The sequence below is a fragment of the Catharus ustulatus genome, chromosome 1, assembly GCF_009819885.2.
Source record: "Catharus ustulatus isolate bCatUst1 chromosome 1, bCatUst1.pri.v2, whole genome shotgun sequence".
In the NCBI taxonomy this organism is placed as follows: Eukaryota; Metazoa; Chordata; class Aves; order Passeriformes; family Turdidae; genus Catharus; species Catharus ustulatus.
Genome location: NC_046221.1, coordinates 123,207,393 through 123,225,655, shown reverse-complemented (window position 1 = coordinate 123,225,655; position 18,263 = coordinate 123,207,393). Strand labels below are relative to the sequence as shown.

At 39.5% G+C, this 18,263-nt stretch overlaps 1 protein-coding gene across 1 annotated transcript in view; it reads right to left on the bottom strand.

The window, feature by feature from the left end:
- Positions 1-18,263, bottom strand: part of CLVS1 (clavesin 1) — a 102,953-nt gene that overhangs the window by 68,270 nt on the left and 16,420 nt on the right. The gene's annotated exons all lie outside the window — the stretch shown is intronic.

The following is an 18,263-nucleotide window of genomic DNA, read 5'->3' as shown; positions in this document are numbered from 1 at the left end:
ACTACTTCCATTCTACAAAAGTGAGATTTGGACACTTTAATTCCTAGTCCATACTTATATCCAAGTAAGCTGAATTAGGTGCTCTCCTCATCTGTCCTCATTTAGATGATTTACCATACATTTTATTAGAGAGCAACAAGCAAGGAAAGCTTCACAAAGTGCAGCTTAACCTTGTGTAAAATGAAATTGTATTATACTACTAGTGCAATCTGCTTCACCTCAGCATGATTTTCAAGTTTTCATGAGGCCTGAGGTCCTTTACAGAGAAGGTTCATACTATGTTCTCCCATGGAGATTTTAATTTAGTTCTTTTCTGCTGTTTTCATTAATTTAAAACAAATCCTCCCAAGCCTTCTAGAGTATTGTTTCAGATTCTGCCTGAGAGAAAAAACGCATGTGCAGTCAAAACTAATTTCTTTGCCATCGACTTCTATCCCTGAATGGCATCAACACATGGTAAATTTCTATTTAAAATAAATAGTGATGTGTTCTTTGATTTTTCTCTTTTCTCTTAGCAGGTTTTGAGTGGAAATGTACGTTCTTTCTCTAAGACTTGATCTCTTGAAAAAGCTGATTCTGCACTCTGCCTTTCTGCAAAAGTTAGAAGCTTCTCTGAAGTGCAATTGCTGGGGCAAATAAATTGATCCTAATTTTGTTTTGCCTGCATACCAAGTCACCCCTCCCTCTTTTACAGTTACAGGATAACCTTGACCTTTTCAAATCCTATGGGGATGCTCTGCTGAACAGCTAAAATGAAGCAGTATTTCCTTAGCAACTTCAGGTGAAGGCATTGATTGGATTGGCAATTGGCATGTATGTTTTTAGTCTAAATTTATTTTGAAAAACTGCCATACTACCTGTTACTTAGCTGAAATGGGTGATGACTTTCAAGCAGCAGCATCAGATGACCACACTTTCAATGACGAAAAAAACCCAAATACACCCCTGGACCATATCTACGTAATATATCCTACACTACCCCAGCATCGTTCTTCAGGGTGATCAGCCTTCACAAGAACTGCCCCATGGAAACTCCCAGACATGTGCAGTGGTTCCAAAAGCGTCCTCACATACATGCCAATTTCTTTTCACTCTTGTTGGCATCAATTCAAAATTATATAATTGACTGTCTACATTGGGGAAGATGGAATAATCATGACCTCAGTCCCCCAGCTGCAAAACTTAGAATGAACTGAATGGTTTTTATTAACAACATGGTGAAAACGTGGCCATATTGTGACAAAAAAAGGTTTCATCCTTCATTTGTGGGAAGAAGTTTTCTTAAGAGTACATTCAAACTTATATTCATGATCCTGCTAGTACTGATGATTTTAAAGTCTATGTGATGATTCCAGTGGGGCTATCAGGAAATGGTGGATGCAAGACATCTGTAATCCACTCAAACTCTAAATGGCAATGGAAATATTTCAGTGCAAAATCTTCCCCTCAGACTTTGTGCTGAGGAATTCCAATCTTAGTTTGAGTGTTTACATAAATTGCAAATTTATCAAACAATTAATCACCTGTACTTTCCTGTACTTTCAGTAGATTTTTTTTGCTTGGGAAACATGGCACTCAATTTTCTTAGTTTACAACTAATCTGGCTGTCCCTGCCTACTTCCCTCCTCTCTCTATGTATTTGCAATTTGAAGACATGGTGTAGGAAATAACTCAGAGTGAACACAAAGATGTTTTCCTGATGACTACAGGGAGACATGAAAGCAGCACACAAGTTCTCCAGGTGGGTTGTTTGCAGACACACTGTTCCATGCATGCAGAGAAATCAGACAGAGTGCCACTTGAGGCTGAAGCCCTCTGCTCTCTGGTCTTGGGGCTTTGAGACAAATCATTCAGCTGTGTGACTGATTTGCATCCAAGTAATTTTCTATTCATGAACACAGAACCACTTTTTATTAGTCCATCTTTTTTGTTCCTTTGTTTAATGTTTCCTTCCCCTCCTCCAAGTTTAACCCTCTCACACAGAAAAAAAAGTGAAATAAATTACAACTACTCAAAGGGAAATGTGTAAGGTCCTGTAAGGATTCAGCATGGAGCCTACTGAAGTGAGCCACTAATTAATGAGTTACAAAAGATTTGCACAAGCCCCAGACAGAGAAAAAGGAGGAAGGAGAGAGTGTGCTTATCTGCCTTGGCTGAATGGAAAGGTACCACAGAAGAGGCTCCTCAAATACCCTTTGGAAAACGGGAAGTTAGCCCAACATAAGCTAGTGGTAAGAAACAACAATCTAACACAAAAAATGAAGATGGTTTAGCTGAGGGATTTGGTGGGGAGATTAGCCAAAGGCATAACATGAAATAAATAAGAAATTACTTAATTATAAGAGGTGTAAGCAGGCTGTGAGAGAGCCAGAAGGCTCAGTGGAGTACCAGGGTGCAATGGGAACAATTAAAGGGGATAAATTACAAGGAAATTAAATTATCCATTTGCATGTATCTGCCACCAGTCATTTTGAAGAGATCAGTGGATAACAAAGCTGAGGAACTGTTAGAAAATAAGGGGTCAACTAAGACATACTGAAAGAAAGTGATACATTATGGAGAAGACAGCATCAGTAAAGGCTTTTGACATTACTCTTTCTAAATAGCTAGGCTCAGGCTCTGTTTTAGGCATGCTAGTGAAATTAATTGGATTAGTCAAAAAAGTACGGATGTAAAGAAGTACTGGCAGCTGAAGCCATTAAGATTGTCTGGTAGTAAGCAAAAACAAACTGTCGCTGCAAATCCTGACTGTCCCACAAGACAGCAGACTAAAAAACTTTGGACCAGTGCCACTATCTTGGCAGTTGCAGATAGTTCAGCTTAACATCCCTAAGTTACTATGCAGTAAGAGCCTCTCTCCTCTAACACTAAAAAGGTGGCCAAAGCTCTGTAATACTTGGCAATCTGCAAACATGCATAGATACAAATCAAGTGAGATACCACATCTCACTTTTTTCCTTCCATACACAAAAAAAATCACCAAGAGAGCAAATGTGCATATCTAGCTTCAAAGTGGGGTGAGCTGGCACTGACCTGCAAGGAAGACTCCCACTGGGAGTAAAACACAAAAGAGGAAGCAGAAAGAAGGGCCAGAAACACATGTTCAGGTTGCCCCAAAATATTAATCCAAGTTCAAGAAACTGTTGCATGTCAAATCCCGTGTTTAGTTTTGAGTCCCTCACTACAAGAAGGACACTGAGGTGTGGAGCAGGTCTACAGAAGGGTAATAGCACAGTCAAAATGTCTGGACAGCAAGTCTTGTGAGGAGTGGCTAAGGGAGCTGAAGGTGTTTAGCCTGGAGAAAAGAAGGCTCAGAGGAGATCTTACCACTGTCTACAGCTACAGTAATTTCACGATTATAAGAAGCACCTGATTATAAGCCGCACGTTACAATACCGAGTGTGATAAAAGGTATCTATTCAATCACCATCTGTTGAGGGTGGGGGCAGTGATCCTTATCTCCACAGGAGATATTCTGCTAATGGGCCATCCATTGAAACCAGGCAGGGCATTGTTCTTTATCTTTTCACAACCCAGCCTTCCTCCAGCCAGTCATTTTCTGCTAATGGCCCATTGAGTCCCACTGTGGGACTGATAAAATTACTGCATCCCATTGGAAGTTGCTCCAGCCAGGGGGAAGAGCCCAACATTTCTTACCAAGATAAAACAGAGGTTTTGGGACACTAAGGGAGCCTCTTTTTCCACTGTACTCCAGAGGGAAACCGGATTTCTCCACATCACCACTGGACCTCTGGAGGGAAACTGCACCTTCTACAGGAGCACTGCTTCAACTGAATCACATCTGTCACTGCAGGAGAATGCAGCCACCATTTAATGGGACTGCTACCAACACCCTGCCTGACAGGGTGTCAGGTTGTACTCTGGCTTTGTCAGGGTTTGGAGTTTGTTTCTTTGTAGTACTGTATTTCTATTTTAATTTCCCTAGAAAAGAACTGTTATTCCTAATTCCCATATTTTTGCCTGAGAGCCCCTTGATTTCAAAATTATAATAATTTGGAGGGAGGGGGTTTACATTCTCCATTTCAAAGAGAAGCTCCTGCCTTTCTCAGCAGACACCTGTCCTCCAAACTAAAACAGCAACTTTTTGTTCTTTGTCCATATATAAGCCGCACCTGATTATAAGCTGCACTTTGGGTTCGGACCAAAATTTTAGTCAAAATGGTGCGGCTTGTAATTGTGAAATGATTATAAGGTGAGGGTCAGTCTCCTGTCTTGGGTGACAAGTGACAAGACAAGAGAAATTGGCCTTAATTTGTTCCAGGAGAGGTTTAGATTGGATATTAAGAAAAGCTTTTTCACTGAAAGGGTTGCCCTGGAGACATGTGAAGATGTGTAGATGTGGCACTAAGGGGCATGGTTTAGGGGTGGACTTGGCAGAGCTCAGTTAACAGTTGACTCGATGATCTTAAAGGACTTTTTCAGCCTAAATGATTTCATGATTCTATGAAAAGCTTAGAAAGGGAGACATGACATGAAAAATACAGCAGATTCATGCAGGTGGACAAGGAGAACCCAGGCAGGCACGTTTTTAGTTGTTCCCAAACACAGCTATGTTATTCATAAAATATGAATAAAACAAAGCCCCACGAATTCGGTCAACAGTGGGCTTTGAAAAGGTGTTCATGAATCATACAAAGTCATTTATTTCATCAGATTAAATTCCCCTTCCTGCTCATGAAGTATTGGTAAGAGTGTTCCCAACTTCCATTATTGTACTCTTGGAAAGCATCTGTGTTTTTAGTATGCATATTCTAGAAAATTAAACCTCACCCCTACTGAAATCAGTACCAGAAATTCTTAACACACAGTCCTTGAGGATTCATGTCCAGATTCAAACTCATGATCCTGATTAACTACCCTGCCTCTCTGGCACTAGAGGGAAACAGCAATCACTCTAGCTGCTGCAAGACCTGATCTTCACAGCCTATCACTTTGGGTAAGGAAAGTTCTCTCATATGAACCATGCACAATGCAGGGCTAAAGAATAACCAGGAAGAGTAAGTTCAAAATATAGAGTCACAAATGAACATGGTGACTCACTTGACTAATACTGCACTGGAGAAGATGAAAAGCCAAACAGAGGAGCTCACAGCTGAGTCATGCACTGAAAAGGGCTTGTCCCCTTTGTCTGAGGTCTGAATTGCACATATATGTGCAGAAATTAGCAAGGTTTGCCTGCAAATCACAGAGGAAATGGGTTGCATTAGCTACAAATACTCGCAAAGAATATTTTGGCCTGATGTAGGAAATTTTCTTCATAGAACAATTCAAAGCCATATAAACTTGCTAGCTGCAAGAAGTATGAATAATTCACTGACGTACAAACTGGGCAAATTATTACACAACAATATAAGGATATTTATCTTATTTTGTAGGGTACCAAACCCTTCTTTGTCATGCCCAAGCTAAATTACATAGCTTTTTTTCTTTCTCTGTCAAAACAGAATACATGCACAGGAAACTCCTACTGTGTAAAACATGGGTTGCAGTAAGTTAATGTCAGAGCCCCAAATTAATTCTTCTGTCGCATCCAGTGTAGCTATCTTTGGTTGTTCCAGTATGTCAGCTTCAAACAAGCATCTCCCCTGTTTTGTAACGAAAAGATAGCAAGTTTTTTCCCACAGCATCTGTGTCATTCTATAAATAAAATCCACAAGTAACTTTACATTCAGGACAACAGACTAGATAGATAGGTGTACTGTTTTTTTCTTCAGAAGTGCTTAGTGCAGCAATGCGTTGGATGCAAAGACCTGAAGACTGTAGCTCACGTTTCTAATGTTAGAAATGCATGGCTTAGTTTATAACTGAATGAAGGCCATTCACACACAGATATCTGGCTGGCTTTGAATTCCTGCTTAGAATGAGCTGGAAGCTTCTGTCACAGCCAATGAAGAGGAAATGTACAAGCCTGAGGAAAAAAATTGCATCCATTTTTTTTTCATTATGCAAAAATTGCCTCTCGGTGACTTCCTTGAAGATATAAAAATTTTCCCTTGTTATGTTTCTGCTAGAGGTTCTTGTACATAAAAGTATGATGAGGTTTTTTTGCTGTCACTTTCTACTTCTCCATAGCAACCAATAGCCCACGAATTACACACTCTGCATTCAAGTCTGTGCTATGAACCTCCTCCCACATGCACTCATTCATACTCTGGGCACCCTCACCAAATGAATACTTGTTCCTGATGTTCATGTGACTGAGCAAGGACCCTTTCTTACATGTAATCTGGCTGACAAACAGGGACCTTCACAGACCCTGGATTTTGGGAGAGACACTTTGGTAGTGGGGATCTTCAGACCCATGGTAGAACCAACCTCCACTGGAGGGAAGCTGACATCTGTTCTTCCCTTTGCCTCAGCCCACAGGTCCCCATTTAGCAGGGGATCAGTCCAAGATAACCCACAGAATTGTTACACTCCCAAGAGCTCAAAAAATCCCTCCCTGAGCTCTCCAGAAACTTGATCCCAAACAGAGCAGGCAGCTGATGGCAACCCATCATAGCACAAGTTCTTTGACTGCTCCTAAGGAGTTCTTGTGGATGCAGCAGGGCTCGGCTGGCCTCCCATGAGCAGTGTACAGCTCTGCTCAGCAGCCTGCTGCTGACAGAAAAGGCCAGAATTCAATCTCGGGTGCAATTCTGAGATTCCTCTGGTTGTGGGTTTGGTTTATTCCTTTAGGAATTAAGTATTTCTGAGATACACATGGGGATTTTCTCTTTTTAGTACTCAGGGCCGTGTCATGATTGCACACTGTACATTTCTCTGTTAAGAAGGAATAAGGGACAATCACAGACAGTGTGCTATGATATTGTGGAAATTATTAAACGCCCTATACTATAACCTCTAAGTGCAATCAATAAATCAGTTTGACAGAGCCACTGCTGTGATTTGCCTGGCTATTCCCAAAGGCAGCATCCCCTGCAAAGACCGTGGGGAAGACAGGCAAAGAGCTCATTGCAGCATGGGCAGAGCCAGGGAGTCTTCAGTGGCTTCAGGTTAGTGGCCTCCCCTGTTAGGAATTTAGGAGATGACATGTAGTAACACACAGAGCAGGATCCTGTTTAGGAGGTAGTTTTTAATCTCCTACAGTGATCTCACCAATGCTGTGGTGGTTTCCTCAGAGCACAGCTGTAGCAATAATGAACAAAATGAATAGCTGGTACATGAATGGGTATGGCTAGAAGCATTAGGATTGATGACCTCTGTTGTTTATTTTACTCTGTGTGATTGCAGAGCCTTTTCTTATTCCCTTTTGGCACTGAAATCCATCCTTGCATCACACTAAGCTATTTGCTCAATTTCTTGCACCATTGCATTTCACAAGTTAATTTTTCATTACAGAAAGGGAAGGGATTTTCTTTTGAACATTATGAAGCTACTGTTTAATGGCTGAAAATAATTATACAGCTCCCCTTCTTTATTATTGGAAGGTACAAATGGCACCACTGATTCCGTTTCCCTCTACTACGTCCCCTCTAGTTATATCTCCTCTACATCTTCAGCATCTTTCCATCTGAAATACCCCTGAACTTTTTATTTTCTCCTGATGCAATCACCTCTCTTGTTCGTAACAATGATGAATTCCTTTCATTGCCTTTTCTTTTTCTTTGGTCAGACAGTTACATTTTTTTACATCCCCTTCTTTTTGAAATAATATAGTCTTAAGTGAATTTCATATTCAAGGTGAGTTGGGAATATCAGTATGCATAAAAGAGTTAATTATCTTTTCCTATTTGTTCTCCATCTCATTCTTAATGCAGCCTAACACTTAATTAGCTTTTCTGACCACCACTGCACAATAAGTACACTTCCTAATTATGCTGTCCATAACAACACAATGCTTTTCTTAAAAGGTTAAAAGTAATTGAAAATCCAGACGAAAGTGCAGAGTTAAGAAAGGGTGAAGGATCTCCACATCAGATGTGGCCACATATTAAAAGCCAACATTTTCTTGGACTTCAACCATGCTGCTTTTCTAGGTCATTCTAGAGTTTTCCACAATGTTTGCTAATCCTTACTAACCTACATGACTTTTGATTTATTTTTTTGTCACACTACTATTTACCTCACCTGTCTGCCAAAAGAATATTACTACTGGGCGTTATGATAACATAATTTTGCCACTAGCAAATCCTACTCTCTGTCTTAAGTATCAGGACTCTTTTTATTTCCAAAATGAAAGTTCAGCTGTATTTTTAAAAAAATTAATAAATAGGTCACAGGAAGATCTTTTATTAGCTAACCAAAAGGTATATTTACATATTTTTTGTTGAAGAATTCCAAGAAAATTATCTAGTTGTCCCTTTGTTTGCAAACAGTCACAGCAGACTTCAATGATGAATAGATCAAATAGTAAAGTTAAAATCAAATAACTGATCACAAATGCACATATTTTGAGAGTGCTGTGTTCAGAATTACAAAAGTCATGTCATCATTTGTGGGTATTCAAACAGCACCAGGTTACTCAGTCCAGAAAGCCCTGAAAAATTTATTTCTTGAGATACAGTAATTTCACGAATACAAGCCGCACTGTTTTGACCAAAATTTTGCTCCCATACCGGGAATGCGGCTAATATTCAGGTGCGGCCAATATGTGAATAATTTTCTGACATTTTCAACCCTGGGAGTGCAAACCAAGTCAGTGCAAACTGCAAAGTTGAGCTCCTGCCAGTAAAACCCGGCATTTACGCGGTTGTTACAAATTGTTACTCTGTTGCGCGGCGGGTGGAGCTGCTCTGTGCAGGCAGCACAGGGGGTGGGGAAGGCAGGGCAGCTCCCTCCTGCTGGCCCCACAGCTCGGGGGAAACAGGGGCAGTTCTCTCCTGCTGGCCCCACGGCTCGGGGGAAGCAGGGGCTCTCTCCTGCTTGGCCCCGCGGCTCAGGGGGGCTCCTGTCCCTGCGTGCCGCCGCCGCAGGAGCAGGCAGGCTACATCCCCGGCTCCCATCGCCGCTGCAGGTGCTGGCGGGCTCTGTGCCCCCCCTGCCACCGCGGGGCAGCGCCGGGCCGGGGTGAGCGAGTCCAGCGGTGGCGGCGGCTGGCCCCGAGCATCCCCGCCGAGCGGCAGCACCGAGCTGGGCCACCCAGCCCTGTGGGCAGCCCCGAGCCCTCATGGCCCGAGCCGAGCCAGTAAACCCCCCGCCATGCCGCGGTTCTGTTACTATTTGGCAACTTTGTTGCACGCGGGTCCTCGCTGCGAACGACAGAGTGGCTTATACTCAGGTGCGGCTTATTTATGGACAAAAACCAAAATGTTTGCCAACACCCGGCGATGCGGCTTATACTCAGTGTGGCTTGTATTCGTGAATTTACTGTATATTGGGTATGAAGTTACCAAGACATGAGAAGAAGTGGCAGAAAGTAGAAATGCAAACACTAAAACTGGTTGCTAAATCAGGCAAAGAGCATATTCTTGGCTTATGCCTGTACTTAAATCCAGGCAGTGAAAGTATCAGATATTAGAAATACGTAAAAAACTCATGTCAATCACAATAAGGTTTATAATTTGTTTTAGTTGGAGCCCTTCAGGGCACATAAAAGACAGACATGAAAATATTCTTATCATTTCTTATAAATAAATGAAAGATTGTGTCAAGTATTATATATCATAGAGGTTTCCCAGTAGAACAATAAGCAACTTTGATATAGCTGACAAGATGGAGAACTTGATATTATTGATGTAGAAATAATCATTGGGGAACTCAAAACAGATACAATAAAGATTCATAAGACAGAAACCTAGAAAAAATTAACTGCATTTCTCTGCAGAAACAATGTTGAAAACTTGTTATAATGATTTGAGTGAACAGAAGAGAAGGACCAGGAAAAAAATGAAACTGTGTAGATTTATGCAATAAAGACTGATAAAAGTATACAGAATCATGGTGCAGCCAGCCACAAAGAAACCACTTTACACAGTTATGCTGGAAAGGATATACAGTGCCATGAAGCTCAAGAAAAATGAGCATATTCACTCTAGCTACTTTTGAGTGGATCATATTTCATGCAATTTCATTGAAGAAAGTGAAGGAATGAATAGCAAAAACATTCCCGCTTAAAAAGCAGATTTATTTTTTCTCCACAGAAAGAGCAAATAAGCCACTTCTGCAGAAGACTGCAAACTTTACAGAAACTTTAGCAAGAAAAAATAGTTTGTGATCCAATGAAGAGTCACCAGTGAAATTTTAAAGAAGATACATCTTTTGACTCACATTCACCACGTTTGCCCCAGAGTTCATTGGGTAGCCAAAATCCTACATGGACAACAAATGACAGAAGTTGCTCTGGGAAGTCTGAATTCCATGAACATGACTCCCCAAAATGTCAATCCAAAAATATGGTAACTGTATGAATTTTATAAGTAGCTGATAGAAAATGAAAATTATGGAATGACACCATCAGTCTCAACCATACAAAGTTGCAGTAGAAACCTTAGGAATGTAATTTTGTAGGCAGCATAAATGGCCACCACTGTAACATCTCCAGTGATTGCTCTTTTTGAAGGGGAATTACTGAATACAGAACCCAAATATAATCAGGATTGTTCTGTGTGGTGCTACAAAACTTTCACGAAGGGTACTTTTGTGTGGATGGCAGCAGTGGAGCAATCCTAATGCCCAATGAAAGCTAAAAATCTTTTTCTGTGGATTTTACTACTAGGCAGAATTGGTTGTGTTTGAGGAAATAAAAAATTTTGAGTTCCTGAGATGGCTGCAACCACCTGATGCTGTGAAAGTGAGAACGTGAGTATTACTGGGATGTGCAAGGTTCCTTTGAAAAAAATAATCCTTTGAATGGGTTGGGGATTTGGGGGTGTTTGTTTCGACTTCAAGTTGCAAATTGCAGTTTCCTGAGAGAATTGAAGGACAAAGGGAAAAGATGTGAGCCTAGCATGACTCCCCTGAAATTTTTCCAAAGCAGTAACCTGAACAAATTAATGTCACTGGCCCAGCTCATTTAGAAATACAACAGTGCTGCGACTGGCCTTCTCAAAGTGGATGAAACAATTATGGAACAAAAATCTTAAAGTTCAGGCTGCAAATTGAAAATTAGAAACTGCCATGATTGCAGTTGTTTTCAAAATGCCTGTTGTGCAGGGTCAGTGGACAAAATAAGCTAGAATAAATTTTTAAAGTATGATTTTATGTAACCACAAAAGGGGAAATTAAACTTATTTTAAAACTCTAAAACCAGTATTAATAATTTTTGAGTACTTCAATTCATGTGAATGCAGAGGCTTAGTACATTATTTCTCCATTATTGAAAAAAAAGAAAAAAGAGAAAAAAAATTGTCAAACTATCTGAAGCAATTAATCAATGCTTTACTTATAGTTCATTATCTGGATTTGAAACCTTAAATTTCTGAAATATACTCTGCCTTTTAACTAAGATTTCTAGTTCTATGATCTAGCGGCTTGAAGGATTTTTTTAATGGAATGGGGTAGACCTTGATGTAAAATGCTAACAGCAAAAGTGGGTAGTAACTGCTTATGTTGAGATCCCAAAGGCGGCAGAAATAGAATTGTGGAGCCTTGTATTGGATGTATGGCACATGCCAGCAATTCCTAGTAGGGTACAGATGAGTGCTGCAGGTGCAGCATAGTTCTTGCCTTGGAATAATAATGTTATCTAATTATTTTCAGGAGACCATCAAATTTTCTTAGGAATTTCCAGTGAAAAATAATCGAAGTGGTTCATAAAGTATTACAGTGAGTTGAGCTGAAAAGAGAACTTCTTATGAATTGCAATGTTAGGGATTCTGAAAGAAAAGTTTCATTAATTTCTTATTATAGAAATTATCAGCAGCTTCCTAAATTACCCTGACCTCTAAACAATAGAGTACATTTATATGTGTGAAGATTTAATCTCTTCTTTCTGGTAACTGCTATTTCTGGTTTTCTCTTTCTGGGGGAAAGGGTTTCATTTGAAGTTTCTAACCAACTGGAAACTGTAAAATGACAATGCAATTTATACTCTTCTATTTCTGTTTGTATATCTTTTTATTGTGAAGCTAAAAAAATTAATTCAAAATAATTTTTTCACACCTCCAATAAGAACTTTCACATAGTCAATACAGAGAAGTATTGAAGAAATGTGATTGATTAATTGAAGTCATTACTCTGCAGTACTAATTAAATTATAAATAATTGTTAATGAAGCAACATACGTAAGAATTAAGTTCAGGACATAACAGGAAAAAAATGAGTGCTTTTGAACTCAATGCACAGTGATATCCTGCCAGACCCTATGTTGGTATTTGAAGGAAGCAGCTCTGGAACCAGAAAGCTGGAGCAACCAGGACTTTTACTCCAAACACAAGCACTGAAATAAAGATGCAAGACAGCAGGGGGGCCCTGTTTGGTCCAAAGGCAGCCAAAAAGACATGGAAAAAGGACCAGCAGACATTGTCACAGCAAACATAGTTACATGACCTTGAGAAAAATTCCAGAAGAAAAACTAGATATTAGAGGCAGATGTATAAATCTTGAACAAATAAATTACTCCTTGTTTTTACTTCCTCTTGTTTGTGGAAAACATTTACATGCAGTAATTTGTACCAACTTTTTTACAAAGAAACACCTAATTTTTACACCTTTTCCTTTCCACAAAAGAAGAAAAACAAACAAACAGAAAAACAGAGAAAATCTTTAATTCTTTTTTTAACCTTTCAAGTTTTAACTTTGTTTAAAGTTGCAAAGCCCGCTTTTCAGGAGATGTCATCAGAGATTTTTCATTATATCGTTGAATGATTTGTCAAAATTGCCATGTTTCTTAATACTACACTGGTTGTCCTTTTCTTGTATGTTATTGTCTCACAGTTTAGACTATATTGAAAGAGGAAAATTAGGTTGGGACACTCCATTTTATAGATCTCTGCACAGCCCTAGGACACATTCATTACAACAGCAGAATTAATTTGCATAAAAGTAATTGTGGTGCATATCCTATATTCTATATTCTATATTCTATATTCTAGACAATATTTTGACTTGACCAAAAGATTATTAAGAAGGCCTTATGCAATACCAAAGAATAACTACAAGCGATCAGGTCTTTGCAAAATTATTCCAATTATGTTGTAGTTATTTTCACTCCACAAAAACACGTTTCAGGCTCTCTGTGATTTTTCATCTTGTCCTGGCAGAGCTCTTGATCACTCCCTTCCCTAGCATTAGGCTGACCTAGCTTTCATTAATATTTTGCAACAGTGTTTAATGGCCAAGAAAATGCACTGCTTTCATTTCTGCATGAGAAGAATAAAAAGTCTTAAGGTATTTAAGGTATTATATAGGGTATTTAAGCAAATGTCTGAAGCAAAGCATATCAGTAGTGTCATTGCTGATGAAGGGCCCACAGAGTGCCACAGTTACCTGTATCTAAGTAACTGCAAAATGTTTTCTAATATTTGAAAATCTAATTCTGCTTAGGATTTGGGATAATTTTGCTTTTATTCTATATATCCACTGTTTACTACACATCTTGTTAAGGTAAGCTATTATATATAGGAATAATTAATCCCACCTCTTAAAATCTTCAACCTGTATGACATTGTCATATTTACCAGACTTCTTCTTGTGCTATTCTTTGTTGACTTAGCTCAGACTTGTCTCTTGTGCTAGTACTTAGGTTACAGGACAGCTGAGATGGGCAAAGGTGAGTAACTACTGCTGTCCTGCTGACAGCGCTCCTGTAATACAGCCCAGACTTTTTGCTTCCCCAATGGTATCACTTTATATAATTTCATTTGTAGTCCATTCTTACCTTCAAATCCTTTTGTGCCCAGTCAGTACTAATTACACATGAATACCTGATTTAAGAAATCAAGAGGTGAGAAAATCCCAGTAGAGACAAACCTGTCAGCCAGGACGAAACCAGTAATGGCAGGTGGGTCTGGTTCTCACAAGTCTCCTTGCTTTTAGCAGGGAAACTACATCTGCTGAGCCTCTTTCTGAAGTAAATCCCAAAATGATCCTGAATTACTTTTAAATGATTCATACAAAATATTCTCTGAAAGAAAGTGAATGTGCATATAGATTTTAGCAGAGAATAACAATAAGATGCTGGGAAAAAAAAAAAGGCACTCATTGGCAGCACAGCATACACAAATTGCCATTTTCCCCAGACTTGCAAAACTCTTTTATTCAAACAGAATTGAAGGCTTTATCGGAATAAAAGTGAATTTAAATTGCAGGAGCCAGCTAGAAATGGTTTACATGTAAATGAGAACCTAAGAAATGCAAAGATTTCCCACCATCTCTCCCTAGGTTGGAGTTCATTCCTCCTCCTTTTTTACTTAGTTTTCAAATGAATATTGCAGTACATTTGGAAGAAGGATTTTTTCATTAGGAAGGATCTTTTCTCTTTCAATATAAATCACATTTCTTCTACAGCAGACAGGTAGGAGCAACCCTGGGAAAGCAAGGCAATTCACACTTATGGAGAAACCTTGCAAAGTGGGAACAGCTTAGAGGATCACAGCTCCAAGATAACAGGAGAGGATGAAGATGACTTAGATAGGGTTATCACACTCAGGTGTAGATTCTCCTGGTTAGAAATACCCACACAAAAACAATTCTGTGTGCTAACACGTAGCCTAGCACTCTGAAGCAGTGTAGGCAGCACACATATTCTGTAGATTGATTTGTGCATATCTAAAATACGTGACTGGCATCTCTTAGATTTGCTGTGAAAGACAGCCAGGAGGAAGGAAACAGTGAAATACTTAGCCCTGGCAAGGGGATCAAATGTTTCTATCACACCATTGTGTTGTTACCCCTTTTTTTTACCTATGTTACTTCATTCATAGCTGAATTTATGAAATCCAGTTCCTCTACTGACATGTTATAAAACCAGAAAAGCTGAGATTGCAACTCTGTGGAAAGGAGGGCAGGACTATCTGTAGGAAAGAATGAGGAAGATGTGGGGATAGCTTGTAGCTGGAACACAATGAAGAAAAGCATATTGGTTTAAAAAGGTTAAAAAAGTCTTCCTGCTTCATTAATTCAGACCATCAGGTCTTGGTGCAGTATGTGAGAATAAGCATGGTTTAAAGTACACTTGAGAGTAGTACTATGGGTTCAGACCAAAAGTTCTCCTTCCAGGAACAGGCCCCTAATAAGAGGTTTCATACACAGCAGGTTGGCAAGGTTAGAATAGAGACCATACTAATTTTACACTGAATATCAAGTATTTATATATATTTATATATTTTATTTTATATTTTTTCTTATGTATGTTGATACAGCAGTCACTAGCTTACACTTTCAATCAAATCTTCAATTTTGGTCCCTGAAGATGCATTACAGGACATCACATAAATACTCCATATACCCTTTTCAGATAGGTTGTTATTGAACCTCTAGCATCATAACTTTACATGGTTCTGTGATTTATACTGCACATGTGAAAGAAAACTGGCACCACACGTGTTAATGCATGCACAGATATGTGCCATCCACCGCACCTCTGCAATGCCAAAGCGGAAAAGAGATATCATCTCTCTACAAAGAAAAAGATATTTGCATATTACCTTTCTCCTTAAAATGAATCTTTACGAGCTTGAATTTGCTCAGCATGGACAGCTTTCATAAGCAGTTACAGAGGAAATAGTGTCAGCAGGAGGCTAACTGGCTTGCTTTGCCCTCTGTCCCTGCAACAAATGGACCCTCCAGGAAGTTTCCAGAGCTGAGATTATCATGGTCTGTGAACAAGGGATAGTTGCTTTTTGCTGCCTCTGTGGTTGCTGCACTTATTAAAAACAAAAACTGTGAGAGCGTAATTAGAATTTAAGACCAAAATTTCCTCTTTCTTAAGAAATTATTCCATTTTCTCATTTTTAGGAATCAAATCTGCAGTCATGGCATATTAATTATGATGCTCCAACTCTTTTATTGTTTTAACCATGACAAAGGAGGCAAAATCTTTATCAATTCAATTTTTTATCTAATTGATTGGAATTACTTTACTCCCCCATCCTTTCCCCCGTCCTCCTATCTGCTTGGTTAAATTTCTAGGTGTGCGTGGCAGCTGGGTGCTTGTACTGCTTAATTTCCCACATCCTTGAGATCTTCCCATGGTCATGGCACTCTCATCAGCACAACTACAGGACCAACCTTGTACCCTCATCCTCCACTCTCACCATGGTAAAGAAGCACCCGAAGCAGGGTGACTGTGGTGGCAGAGTAGAATTTACTCCAGTGTGCTGTTCAGCTATTTCATGGAATTGAGCAGCCACCCACAACATTCACATCCTGACCAAATTCATGCTGCCTGCTGTAACTCCTGTAGGATCACCTGCTCTGCTGACAGCACCATTTCTAAGCATCACTTGAGCTGTTCTGAGGGTGCTGGAATTGGAGGATGCTCAGCACTTGCCAAAGTGAAAAAAGCAAATATTCCAATGCAAAATGCAATTGATACAGGGCTCAGAGTTCAGAGGAAAGAGTCTAACATTAATCATGGCCTGAGGAAATAATATATCACGGAAGTATTAAAATTAAAAATTTCAAATGTATTTAAGGATCCCAGATCAGTATTTCCATTCATTTCTGATGCTTCTGGTGCATGTAGCTTATTAAATAGCTGGCCAGAGAATTCATTTTCTTCTTTCCCTGACTTTTTTCAGTCTGTTCCTGCTGCAATGCCTGAATTTGCCTTGGCTGCTTCTAGTTAGGTTGGCAAGATAGGAACTGATTGGAATATTAGATATTTAGAAAACTTGATTAGAGGAGTTCTGTGATCAAATATTGAAAAAAAAAAAAAAAAAAAAGTTCTGGTTTCTTCCTACAAAGCCTCACCTCAAAAAGCTGCTATTTATAAGAGCATTCATTCATGGTTTCCAGCAGTTTCTAAAGTTCAAAGGGCAAACAATCATGTGGGATGTCACATTGCTTGGCTTCCTGCTGTTCTGTGGATGTAGCTCTGTTATGGTGTTCTTTTGCAGATCCCATCTCTGAGGATGACATATACACCCCACATAGGACTATGGGTCATTCTTTTGGAGACAAGTGCTATCACAACTGTGCACAGTTTCTCTTTTCTGACACCTGGACATGAATCCTTATGCAAAAATCGAGTCTTGAGTGTCTGGGAAGAAAAGCAGGGGATGTATATGTGTTTGCTGTGTATATGTGTTTGTATATTTATCAGCTGTCCTTCTTTCCACTTTACAAAGCATGAGAATTGGATTTGGTTTCTTTTCACCACAGGAGGAAGGTGGCATAGAGCCACTTTCCAGTCTGCCCTACATTTTCCTGTGTTATTCTGCAGGAGAGCTCCTGAAACTGTGTTTCTCACCCCCAGGCACTGTCCTTCACAGCTCTTTGGTCAGCTCTCATCCCAACACCATCCAGTCACCCCTCCCCTCTCAAAATGTGTTTGATTGCCAATCCCTTTCCATGGATTTTTTTTTTTCAGTCAGGCTTCTCTCGTTCTTCAACATATGCTTCATAACTTTCCCAGCTGTTGTTTTTCTTTCTCTTTTTCAGACATTTTCTCTGTCTTCTTGAATTCCCTGTGCAGCCCAACACAGGATTCTCATTTGTGTATGTCATCCTGCTGTCATTCATATGGGCTACAATTGCCTTCCCAAATACGGCTTCCGTAATAAATGGTACTAACTGAATTAAGTTGCCGCCTGCAAGCAAATTAAAACATTTCAAGACAGAGCTTCTTTCTGTCTTCTTTGTCCAACATTTAATTTGCACATCTGTTACTCTTCAAAATGAGTATTCTGCTTATGCTATGCTGTCTTCCCCTACTATCCTGAATTCTGCTACCTTTTCAGACCAGCTCAGTATTGTAATATGAATTATTTTTTATGCAGTGTGCTTCTAAGCTATTTATTGGTCAATGCAATGCTTGAACCACAATGTCAATCTGCATTACCGTAAGCATCTCCCAACACAGAATCACTAGCTCCTAACCAAACCCAAAGACTTGATGTATAAAAATAATTATGGTGTTAGGGCTGGCTGCACTTCAGCTGTAATCTCTCATGATGAACAGACTTGAGGCTGAATTATTGCCACAGTTTGCCTGTGACTATAAATCAGTCTCAACAGATGTTTATTCTCTCATTTTTATTAAGTACCTGAGACTATGCTTGAAATATATTAGAACGATCAGCACTTGAGATGTATTCTTTTATACCAACAGGATCTGATGATAATGTCCTTGTAATTACACCACTTTGAGCAGTCTCAGGAAGGACATACTTAGGTTTTATCACAATCCTTTAAAATAT